We start from the raw sequence: 11,213 nt of genomic DNA on the forward strand, positions 1-11,213 counted from the left end.
TGTCATCAAACATTTCATTTTGTTACCGTTCCTTTGAGCTGTTTTACTTTACTTTTTGATCCGTAACAAGTTCCCTTTTCCGTGGTTAAGTTACTGTCATAGCCTTGATCTACCAGAAACTATTTCAAATATAAAAGCTGGGTTGAATTCAAACAGCAAGTAAAGTACTCTCAGTTTAAGAGAGTAGAAACATACAAAATAAAAGCCTGAACCTAGGCTATATGGCTATGTAGACGGGGTTGTTTGCTCCACATATTAAACTAATTTCAAAGAACACACAGCTAAAAGAACAACAACATAAAGGTACAATACTTAAAGAAATTCTCAGGGCTTTACTTTCCTCTATCAAGTCACCTCATTTTAGCACTACTTTGGCACACCACATACGTGTTCCTCTGCCTTTGCTTCAATGTAGGTGCTCCCCTGCCTGTCTCTTTGGGGTTTCCCTTGACACACTGTTGAGGCGATCCTCCTAAAGAAAGACGCACGGACTGCCATAGTCGTTCTATTCATGGTCGTCTCACTTTTAAATGTTGGATCGGTCCTCTAAAAAAAATGACATCTTTTCACTTTTGCAGCTCATAATCCAACAAATTCCACACAAAGATAGCCTCTAACCTAGTTATGATCGAACAGAGAGGGTATTATAGTTACATCAGTGAAAATAAGGTCAAGCAAACACTCATTTGTACACCTCAGATCTCTTGCAGATTCATGGATTAAGCCTATAGTTTAAAAAAAAACACACATTTACAAGCAATCTGCATTGGAAGAAAACAAGAATGCACTGTAAGGATTAGGCTTAATCCAGTTTTGCACCAAATACTCAAGCCTGCTAATGCTGCCGTGTTGCTGTAAGCGCTGTGTATTTCATCGAATCATGGCTTATTATTTGCCCCTTGTTGAAAGAGCAAATCGAGTCAAATCCACAGCTGCCCTCTTACCCTCTCTCTGGGGGACCAGAAACTTTTTTTGTTGTTGTTGAAAGCCCTTAACTAAAGCCCAGATGGATAATCGAATTAAATCTAGCATATGGTGGGCCGCCATGTCCAAAGAGATTCCCCACTTAGTCAGCATTGTGTGGTAATAAGTCAACTCTTGTGCTCTCTTTAGCAGGCGAGGAGCGACAATATAAGCGGATGTGGCACGCATGCCCGCCTTACCCTGAAATTAGCCGTGGAGATGCATGGAATTATCTTAAAGTCTCAAGCTCTGTAATCGTATTAGCAGTGGGCTGTCCTTTGGGGACGGGCAAATCTGCATCTATGGAATCCCCAGCTGGAATACAACGATGTGAAAGTAGTGCAGCAGGGGTGTTGCCACCTTCCCTCTGGAAGGGGACCGGCTCCCCTGAGAGGGATGCTAGCATCAAAAGAGAGGGAAAGGGACTGTCCTAAAACGACTTTGTGTGCTGCTGATGGGGAGAGGTAGATACCCTTGGATGTTGATGGCGGTGTGTGTTTGTGCAGGATTTAGAACTTTTTTGCACCAACGTTTTTTAGCAAATGTTTCCGAGCATGTGTATGCAGGTTCCTGTTCTAACTGATAGTCTGCATGATAAGTCTTTCAGAGTAGACTCCCTTACACTGCTGGTGTGAACACCAGGGTTTGTGTAGCTGTGTGTGTGTGTGTGTGTGTTTATACATGGACATGATTGTCTCCTTCACGAAGGCTAATGGGTTCATATAAGAATTAAAGATATAATCATAGATCGTCTGCATAAAAATACATAATACCATAATGAGGTCTGGTACAAATGATTAAGCAATTTGTAAAATGCAAATTAAAGTTCATGCTATGGTGACTTTAACATGTGTCTTTTTCAGGAAGCTGCCTTGTTTTTAAAAACAATGCTTTGAAATATGTTCCTCTTATAATGTCATCAGCATTAGCATGCAAGCTGCTAAGTCATGCAAAGCACACTGTACCTTCATGTAGGTTCCGCTCAAATCGCTGAAATCTTTATAAGTTCTTTTTGCTTTATTTTGTATTTGAGTGGAAGTTTGCTGGCATTTTGGCATGGTTTGGTGCTGTTGGCTCAAGCAACAGCGGTTTCGACTGTGCCAGACAAGCATTTATGACTCCGAACAAGGGGTTTAGTTCAGGTAATGCAATTAGCAGCGAGCACCATCCTTGCATAATGTGCTTTTCAGGAATCAAGAATGAACATTTTGTTTTCATCTGACACGCATGAACGGTCTTGCAAAGAGCTTTGCAAAGTATGAAAGTAGGGGGAAATACTGCTTGAACATGAAGATTCTTCAACACATAATCACCTCAGTCTTTACATGCTGGTGTGACACAAGTTTTGATGGCGGTTAGTAGAGACTCTGTCGTATGAAAGTGGAGGAGGATCTAAGCTGAGACAGATGATCTGAGATAGATCTGAGATGATAAAATGTGTCTTTAACAAATATGATCACATTTAGTTTGCAATTGATTGGACAGTTGTTTAGGACAAAACGTCCACAAAATACATTTTATTTGACACTTCCGCCAACTTAATTGAGTTCAATAAGGGGTTCATTAAGGTGTCTGTACTTGTGGCAATTACAAGAGCACAAATGTAAGAATGTTTCTCCGCTACACTTTGGGTCATGTATCAAGCAGGGGCGATTCTAGGGTCTGTCGGGGCCCAAGGCAAAAATTAATTGAGGGCCCCTCCAGCCAGCGTTCATTATAATCTTCCAATTTCTGTTTTTCACCCCAAGGTGGATACTTTGCTGAACTTTGCCTATTCATGTGTAAGTAATTTTGTCTCATGAGAAATTTCCTTCTGCTTTATTTAAACAGTAAAACACATCAATCACTGTAACCCTTTGTATTGTCTGACACCTACCCTAAAGCATCGTTTAAAAGCTAATAAATTAACGAGACAGAAATAAAAAATCTAGTTGCTGATAGTTTGTTTTGCTTTTGTAGGTTGTAGAGCGTCGCCTATATTAATTTCAGCCTGTTTCATAATCAGTTACAAACTCCTAACAGGAGTGACACTGTTTGTGGCACTGTGCGCCCTGCATATAGCGTCTGACACCTAAATTGTGGACGCATTAACAGGCTTTAAATGAACCACACTACTTTTGTATGTCAAATAGAGGCATCAGTATGAATTTCAGTCAGTTTCATAATAACTTAAAAATGCCTCATAGTAGCTTTAATACTCTTCACCTTTGTACCTATCATAATGCAGAGGTTGTTTTGAAATTCTTTCCTGTTCGGCTATAATAAAAGGCAAATTCCTTTGTCAGCAGAGAGCCTGACATGCATTGTGCTATGATTAGCTTGTGAGGGTCTCATCTGCCTTGTTTGTCCAGAGGCCAATTGCTGCTGTTAGCAATTTCCGCCATCACCCACTAGGTCTAGACGGGTCTTTGGGGCCAGGATCCATTCACAATGCTGATAATATGGAATTAGAAAACAATTTTCCCTTGACGGCACAATCCGACTGGCACATCTTCTGGGGGAGTTGATAACAAGATGCAGTGAAGAATTACTGAAAATTTATCCGGGGAGAAATTGCTTTACATAAACAATGACGAAGCCCTGGAAGCCCTATTTGGCCCCGTAATGGAATGAAGGCTAATGGGACAAGCGTGGATGGATAGGATGGGGAAGTGAAAGCGTTCCAACGCTGTGTGCTGGTGTCACTCCACCAATCAGAGCAGCTAAATTGATTCCATCTCTCCAGTGCCACATTAAATGTAACGATCAGATAAGCAAATACAATAAACCCTGACTGCATTTCATTTTGACAGCCATATTTAAAACACTAACACCAATTATCTCTGACCTGAGATGCCTCTCTGTCTACTCCGATATAATACATACCAGATCCTACAGACAGTCCGTCAAAAACATTCACATCTGTGTGCTCTGACATTGACAACAAAGCATGTTCTTGGATGATTACACTGTCTAGAAAATGCAAGGGCTAGTTGAGGGCAGAAACAGGAAGTGAGAAGTCATGCAAGTCAAACTACTAGACATCACGTCAGTCTTCTACACAGGAAGTCATAAAAGACAATTATTAGATTCCAAAACCCAGTACAGATCAAAATGGTATCTTTTAAGTAGGTTATAATACAAATCTTAAACAAAACACTATATATTTTATAAGCAAATGTGGATACAGTGACTAAAATATTCTTAGTTCTCAGTTCTATTAATTAAGTTGGATATTTGGAATTTTCCAAGGACATAATTGTGTCTTCTTTTCCTCGCTGGGTCGATCTCTTTACATCACACTCTGACGTCTTGCAGCCATTAGTGGACAACAGAAGTACCAAATTCTTCAAACTCAATGCTCCATTCTTTTTGTTGCAGTTGTCATGACGCTTGTCAGGTTCAAATCAATTGGAAGAAAATCCATCTGGCATTCCTTTGATTCTTTGCAAGCATGGACCTTGCACTTGGAATAGGTCAAGCCATGAGAAATCACATATTATTATCAACCCCATGATAACACTTGATCTTCCTAGGACTAGAGCTTTTGTCACGATGCTACCTGTCGATGGCCCGGCCCTCTAATCAAAAGCACAGAGGCTAAAGCCTGAGCATTCATCACAGCTCGGGATGATGTAGAGCTCCGGTGTGAGTTCCCACCAAAGAGCGAGCGCACGCAGCTGCTCTGACAGCCGTGATTGATGGTCAAAGCAGGATGAGGGGTTGCACAGGGAGCCCTCTCCTTTGTTTTTTTTTCACCATGACTTGGCTTGAGTCAGCATGCGCAAGGTAATTTAAAAATGTTGAATCGGTAACATGCAAAACTTTACCAGGGGGTTGACCATAATGAAACGAGCTGCTGACAATGCGATAAGTACATCCTTGCTGTATCGGGGAGTGGACGGGATTGACTTATTAGCAGGCTGCGCTGGGGAACAAAAGCAGCAAACCATAACTGAGTCAAGTCCATTCGTTTGACTGTAGTCAGCGAGCGTGAAGGCTTTTAAGGTTATGAGAGCACTTTAGGGCTTGGAGCCCGGGCTACAAAGTGTGCTTTTGTAAGTTTAACTGACCGACCTGTGTGTTAATCATTCTGTCAGGAAACCAATCATTAGCGAGCTAAATCCATGTTGGTGCTTTTAAGATGTTCAACTCATTATTTAGCTCCACTCTTAAATGGTGGGCACAAGAAACACAATCCATACAAAGCAGCTTGGATTGTCCAATCTACAGAATACACTATAAAGAACTGATTGCACTATGTCTAGAAAACTACTTGGAAGCAGGTGATTGGATGTCGTACCAATGGCAAGCAAAGCCAGAGAGCATATACCACAACTGCCCTACAAGTCAGGATATGGATTAAATTGGTACCACAGCAAAGCAAGGACATCATGAATGTTCTCAATAAAGATGGGAACGCTACCTGGAAATGGAATTCTAATGCAGGCAGGAAATGTGTTCAGATGGTTGCTCGATATGGGTTCCAAATCATAAATGGGCACGAGCTCCAAAAGGCCTGGGAATCAGATAATTTTCAAACTATTGCTGCAACATTGATGGAAAAACCAGTTTCCAACACATGGGAACATCTACCCTCTATCTAAAGGTGTCTACCTGCCCTGTTAAAAGTCAACCAGATACAGCTTCTGTATATTTTCTTGTACATTTTAAGGTTGTACACAAGGTCAGAGATGAGGCTGTTTTTGTTAAGGGCAATGCATAAACAGGTTCCATATGCTATAAAGGCCTCACACAAGCAAACAAGTGGATCAAGCATAAAGAGATGCTATGTCTCAACCTTGAGTATGTCTTAGTCGACAACATTTCAAATGCTTTTCAGGGAGGTAAAGAGCCACTATTGGTTTTTTATTTTTTTATTTGAATGGAGCCAGGCCACAGCTTTTCTCCATGCCTCCAATCTCATTGCTAAGCTAAGCTAACAATTGCTGGTTCTTGCTCCCATATTTGGCATAAAGATGTCCACTGGAAATTAAATAAAGATATATCTGAATATGTTAAACAATTCTTAAAGAGCAGGAATGACAAACTTTGTTGTGGGCTAGAACTTAGCGCCTAATGCTAGTATCTTTTGCTAGCCAGCGTACACATTTGTTTTAGAAGCAAGAACATGAGAGAAGTAACTTGTCTGAATTATTCCTTTTTTCTTTTCCCTTTTTAAGTCTTTGAAAGAATCCAGTTTAGATTTTCTGCCTTATTCCTATCTTAATGCTAAGCTATGCTAAAAATAGCTGGTTCTTGCTTCATATTTGGCATAAAGACTTGAATGTCCTCTGGCACCTAAAAAAAAAGCACCTATGCGAAATGTTTTGTTGTGGTCTAAAACTTGACGCCCAATGCTAGTATCTTTTGCTAGCTAGCATACACGTTTGTTTTAAGAGCAAGAACGGTATTTGATGCGACAGCAGCTGTTTAGAATTATGTCTGAGCATGGTTGCGTCCTCATCTCCCGCGGACCGTGCTCGAGTACACATGAATCATGCCCCGAGATCACATCTTCAAGGGGACTGGAGCACAGTACCCGAGTTAGGTACGAGTATGTTACATTTGAATTCACACTGATCAAATGAAGCAGACTTTGGGGTCAAGGTTTCAGATCTGAGCCTGGGTCCCTAATGTGAAACCACCCTAAGTAAGATCTGGTCCATTCTCTCCAAAGTCCTGTAAATGGTCACAATTAGATGAATTAAAATCATTGGAATCACGTCATGAGTGCAAAGCTCTACCTTTGCTTCGTGTGGCTAAGCTTCCATCTAAACTTATCCCCACTTCCTGGAAGCCCTTCAGGGTGGAAAACACAAGCAGGTACAAGAAATAGATATAAGGTCACATGTGGGTCTTTACAAGGCACGCAGGCTGTTTTTTTCTTCTAGCAAAACATGAACTGACTGGGACTATTTTTTGCATATTTCTCAGCACGGACTTCACTTAATGACCTCTTTCTGGAGAAATCTCTGGTTTGTTTGTTGAATTTCAGAGCCGACGTGTTTGCATACGACCGAGGAAGGAAATATTAAAGTGGGAATATGAATTAGAGAAAAGTCTTTCACACCAGAGATTTTGTGTTTTTCCAAGTACCAGATAAACTCAGTCATGTGTCTTCATCGGGGGGGGGGGGGGGCAGAGTTCACTGATGCACATTGTGTGCCGTGCAACGCTTAAATAAGATTTCACTTTCTTTTTCTTTTTTCTCCCCGTGTTCAGGCAAAACATTTTGACTGCACTTTCTCCCATTTCAAATTAAAAATCACTGCTGGATTTTAATCTTTGAGCGAACGAGCAAGGGAAAGAGGGGGCGAGGCTTGCCAAGCCAATTAGGCAGGCAATAATGGATTTGCGAGTCACTAGAGGAACCATTTGCCCTCTATTTAAATAGTCAAGATAATTACAGTATATTCAAAAAGTAGGAATGAGAATATCAGCGTGTACAAATCAATTCAGTTAGCCGCTTTTCTTTCACATGTCTGGAATCAGAAGTCAGATAAAGCGACATAGACTTGGAGCCCTTTTCTGCCTCGATATGTCAGCACCCTCGCTGCATCAGACGCTTTTTTTTCCCTCTAACAGGGTGACGGCGGGAAGGAAAGCTGTTGCCACCAACCTTCTGACACTAACTCAGAAACAATATTTTCCTAGCAATTAGCGATGTTTAGATGCTCCGGCGTTCAAGGGAACAGCGAGACTTCAAAGACAAAAGCGCACATTTTTTGTTCAAAATCGGAGCAAGCCTCAGGTGCCAAACTCCAGTTCTCTCATGCCTTTTTAATGATTAAAAGGGTGTGATGTTCCGTCGTTTTTTTTTTTCCACTTTTTCTTTCGTTTGGTGAGATTTCTCAAGCCGTGTAAGTGCTTTGTTGTTTTCTTTTAATTCACCCTTGCTGCTTTTACAGACACAGTAAAAAGTACTCGAGGCTGTGCAGCAGCAAGTGAAGGTTGAAAAATTGTGCATCGGCTGGACAGGGCCCGACAGTCTGGGCATTGGATCAGTCAGTGGATTTGAGGACTGGCGGCTGGTGGCTGAAGCTATCCCCTAGGTGCGCTGACAAGAGCAACTTGCTTCATGCCGGAATCAAGCTTGTGTGCGTGTATCTGGAATCAGGATTTTGTCTAGCCCTCGGTGGACTCCCCCGATGGCCTAGATGGAGAGGCCAAACAAGCTGAAGACTGCTATGGCCTAGAAAAGACTGTTTAGTACACCGTCAGTGTTAAAAAGACAACATGACATTAAAACAACACCATATAAATCTATATTAAACATGCTTTAAATATGCTGAACAACATCCTATGGCTCCATTCTATTGCCTGCAACTACCAAAGAAAAAACTGAACAATAATGGAGAAAATTGGTGCAAAGGTTGACCTTGGGTTGAACATGACCTGTGCAATGTTTAAGCCCAAACTAAAACAAGCCTTTTCACATACCCTTTTTGACTGACAAGTTTTGGCGATAAGCCTCAACGGTTTTTGTCTACCTCCTGTAAAAACTCTGTCAGTCTTTCACTGTCTGAATAACTCTTACTGCCTACTCTCCATGTAGGCATTTGCTCAGAATAGAGGTATTTGTTTGAATTCTACTCTTTCATAAATCATATAAATTTAGTTTTACAACATACTTCCTTCCATTTTAACTCCCCCTTGATTGTCATTTAATTAACACTAATGAGTGTATTCATTGGTTTCCTGAATTTTTATTCTTACTTGTGTACAAAAATTGGATTGGCCTTAGCGTTGGTAGCCAACCAGGGGCGTATCTGGACTTTTCTGACTGGGGTGGCCTGAAGTTTGTGCGCACACACATATGAATGTCATATATTTTCCCTTTCTGTCCCCATTAATGATGTGGACTTGTAAGGAACACAAATTTGCATATACATCATCTTATCTTAGCATTCTTTGAGGACTCAAAAAGGAGATGTACTAAGTCACAATTTCAAGTACTTAGAAAATTGCATGCAAACTCTTGCACACTGTCTACTACTGCAAAAATACATTAATTAGCAGTGTTTAATAAAATAAACAGCCTGTTGCAACACAGCCAGAAAAGTTGATTTTAACTTAAGTCCTGCTAAAGGTAAATAAACAATTGTAGTTTGGGATTTGGGGTTGCACTTGAGGTGACCATTACAATTTTAAGTGGGGCCCATGCCATCCCAGGCCACCCATCTGTAGCCGCCTCTGAAGCCAACCAAACATCACTGGATACAATTTAGCATTGTACGCTTCCTATAGTGAACAATAATTCTCCAGGAAACCATTTTTTGGTGACTTTTGCAGTTGTCTCGGAAATTGAAAATTTGAAAAATGACTGGGACAGATCTAATTATCAAATGATTATTCTCAAAGGTCGACTTTGGAAGACAAATTTGTTTTAAGGAAATTGTGTTGCGCCAGTGCCATTTGTTGGTTCATCTCTTTTGTAATTGTAAGTTATTAAAAGTGGGGATTTTTAACTGAAAAGAACCTCTAATCATGATTCTCTTTCTATTTTATGAAATTAGTTTTCTATTTGATTCAAATTGATTGTGAAAATTCTCTGTCCCCTGAGTGATCTGAGGCAATTTTGTTAAAATTCTTGTGGGGTCTAAAAATTTAACTCTCTGCCAGAAAATTAATGAGCAAATTCTCCACGATTTAAAACGAAAAAGTGTTTACAGCACATAAATCAAGGCAAGTAAAAAGTCAAACGCTGTACCTAATTAAACAGGAAAAATACATTAAGCAAAAAAGAAAAGAAAAGACTGAAATAAAGTCAGAATAAATCCAAAAGTTTGACCAGTGAAAAGCGTGGAGATCACAGAGTCCGTTGGGGCCCTAGGCAAAAATGAACTGGGGGCCCCTCCATCCACCATCCGTCTGCCAATGTCTCAACACTCTTACTCTTCTTTTATAATTCCTTTTCATGTTCCTTAACTGACTGTCATTCTGCTAAGCAGGGCAATGACAGTATTTGCCGTCAGATGGGGGGCCCCTTTAGGGAGGTCTCCTACTGTCATTGCAAAAATTGCACGTTTTCAGCTACTGCTGCGGTTTAAAGTTTGTCAGCCCTCGCTGGGGGGGGGGGGCCCTTACTGGCCTCGGGTCCCAAGCATTGACAAGCATCGCCTTTCTCTGCAGTATTTAATGACCAGAGAATATAAAGATCAATTTATATCTTGGCGAGCCCGTTGTGTAAATCCAAGTGAGATAAATCACAACAGACTCAACGGATTTGATTGTCTGCCACAAAAAAATTATTCTTTTTAAGCCCGATCATTGTTAGATATTAGAATTCCGCAGCAACAGGCGGTTAGCTTGACAGTCATGATGAATAATTAATAACCCCCCTTGTCAAAATACATAGCAGTGTTTCTCCGCATATGCTTCAGCAAACAATGACTTATATTTAGGCTGTAGTGTTATTAATGGTTTCATCAGTGTCAGGGGAAGCTGGAGAAACACAGTGTTGTGGGGTTTCTTCGTGAGTCATGCTTCCTTTCCAAGTTATTGTGAGGTCACAATCAGCCCAGTCTTTTTCTTTTCCCCCCTAGAGAGTCCATTAGCATAAGACTACTCTTCCTTTCCCCTCCCTTCCTCATGCCTCCATAGTCTCACTTCTCGGGAGTGACTTTTCATAAAAAGAAAAGGAGTAATGTGCCTCACAACTCAATGTCAACTTCAATCATTCGGGAGGAGATCTAAAGGGAGATTTCGCTTCATGCTGAGTGTTTGAATGTCATGTTATTTGACATGTGGAAGAGGGGGGGAACAGAGTGAATGTGTGTGTGTGTGTGTGTGTGTGTGTGTGTGTGTGTGAAAGAAAGAGGAATGGAAAAGATGGGGTGGGGGGGGGGGGTACTCCTCCGATACATCCAAACACTGCTGACAAAAAAAAAGTACATTATTTATAGCACTGAGACTACAGGAGGCTTGTCTAACGCAAACGGAAATGTGTCTCCAAGGTAGCTTTTTTTTTCTTTGAAGTGGGAAATATAAAGTCACCCAGGGAAAGGTCACAGTGATTTCATATATCATCGTGAAGACATATAAAAACACATTGATTTTTTTTTAATTCAGCCACAAAATGGCAAGTTGCCAAATTTAGTGTTCAGTTCTGATTCACTTTTTCTGGACTGGAGTAGACTTCCGAGTGAGATGCCAAACATCCTCAAACCAACTTTTGTTTTTTTGGATTAAACTTCAAATCAACAAATATCTACATATATTATATATCGACATATATATACACACAGAGGACGCAACCATGCTCAAAC

The sequence above is a fragment of the Labrus bergylta genome, chromosome 24 (assembly GCF_963930695.1).
Source record: "Labrus bergylta chromosome 24, fLabBer1.1, whole genome shotgun sequence".
Classification (NCBI taxonomy): Eukaryota; Metazoa; Chordata; class Actinopteri; order Labriformes; family Labridae; genus Labrus; species Labrus bergylta.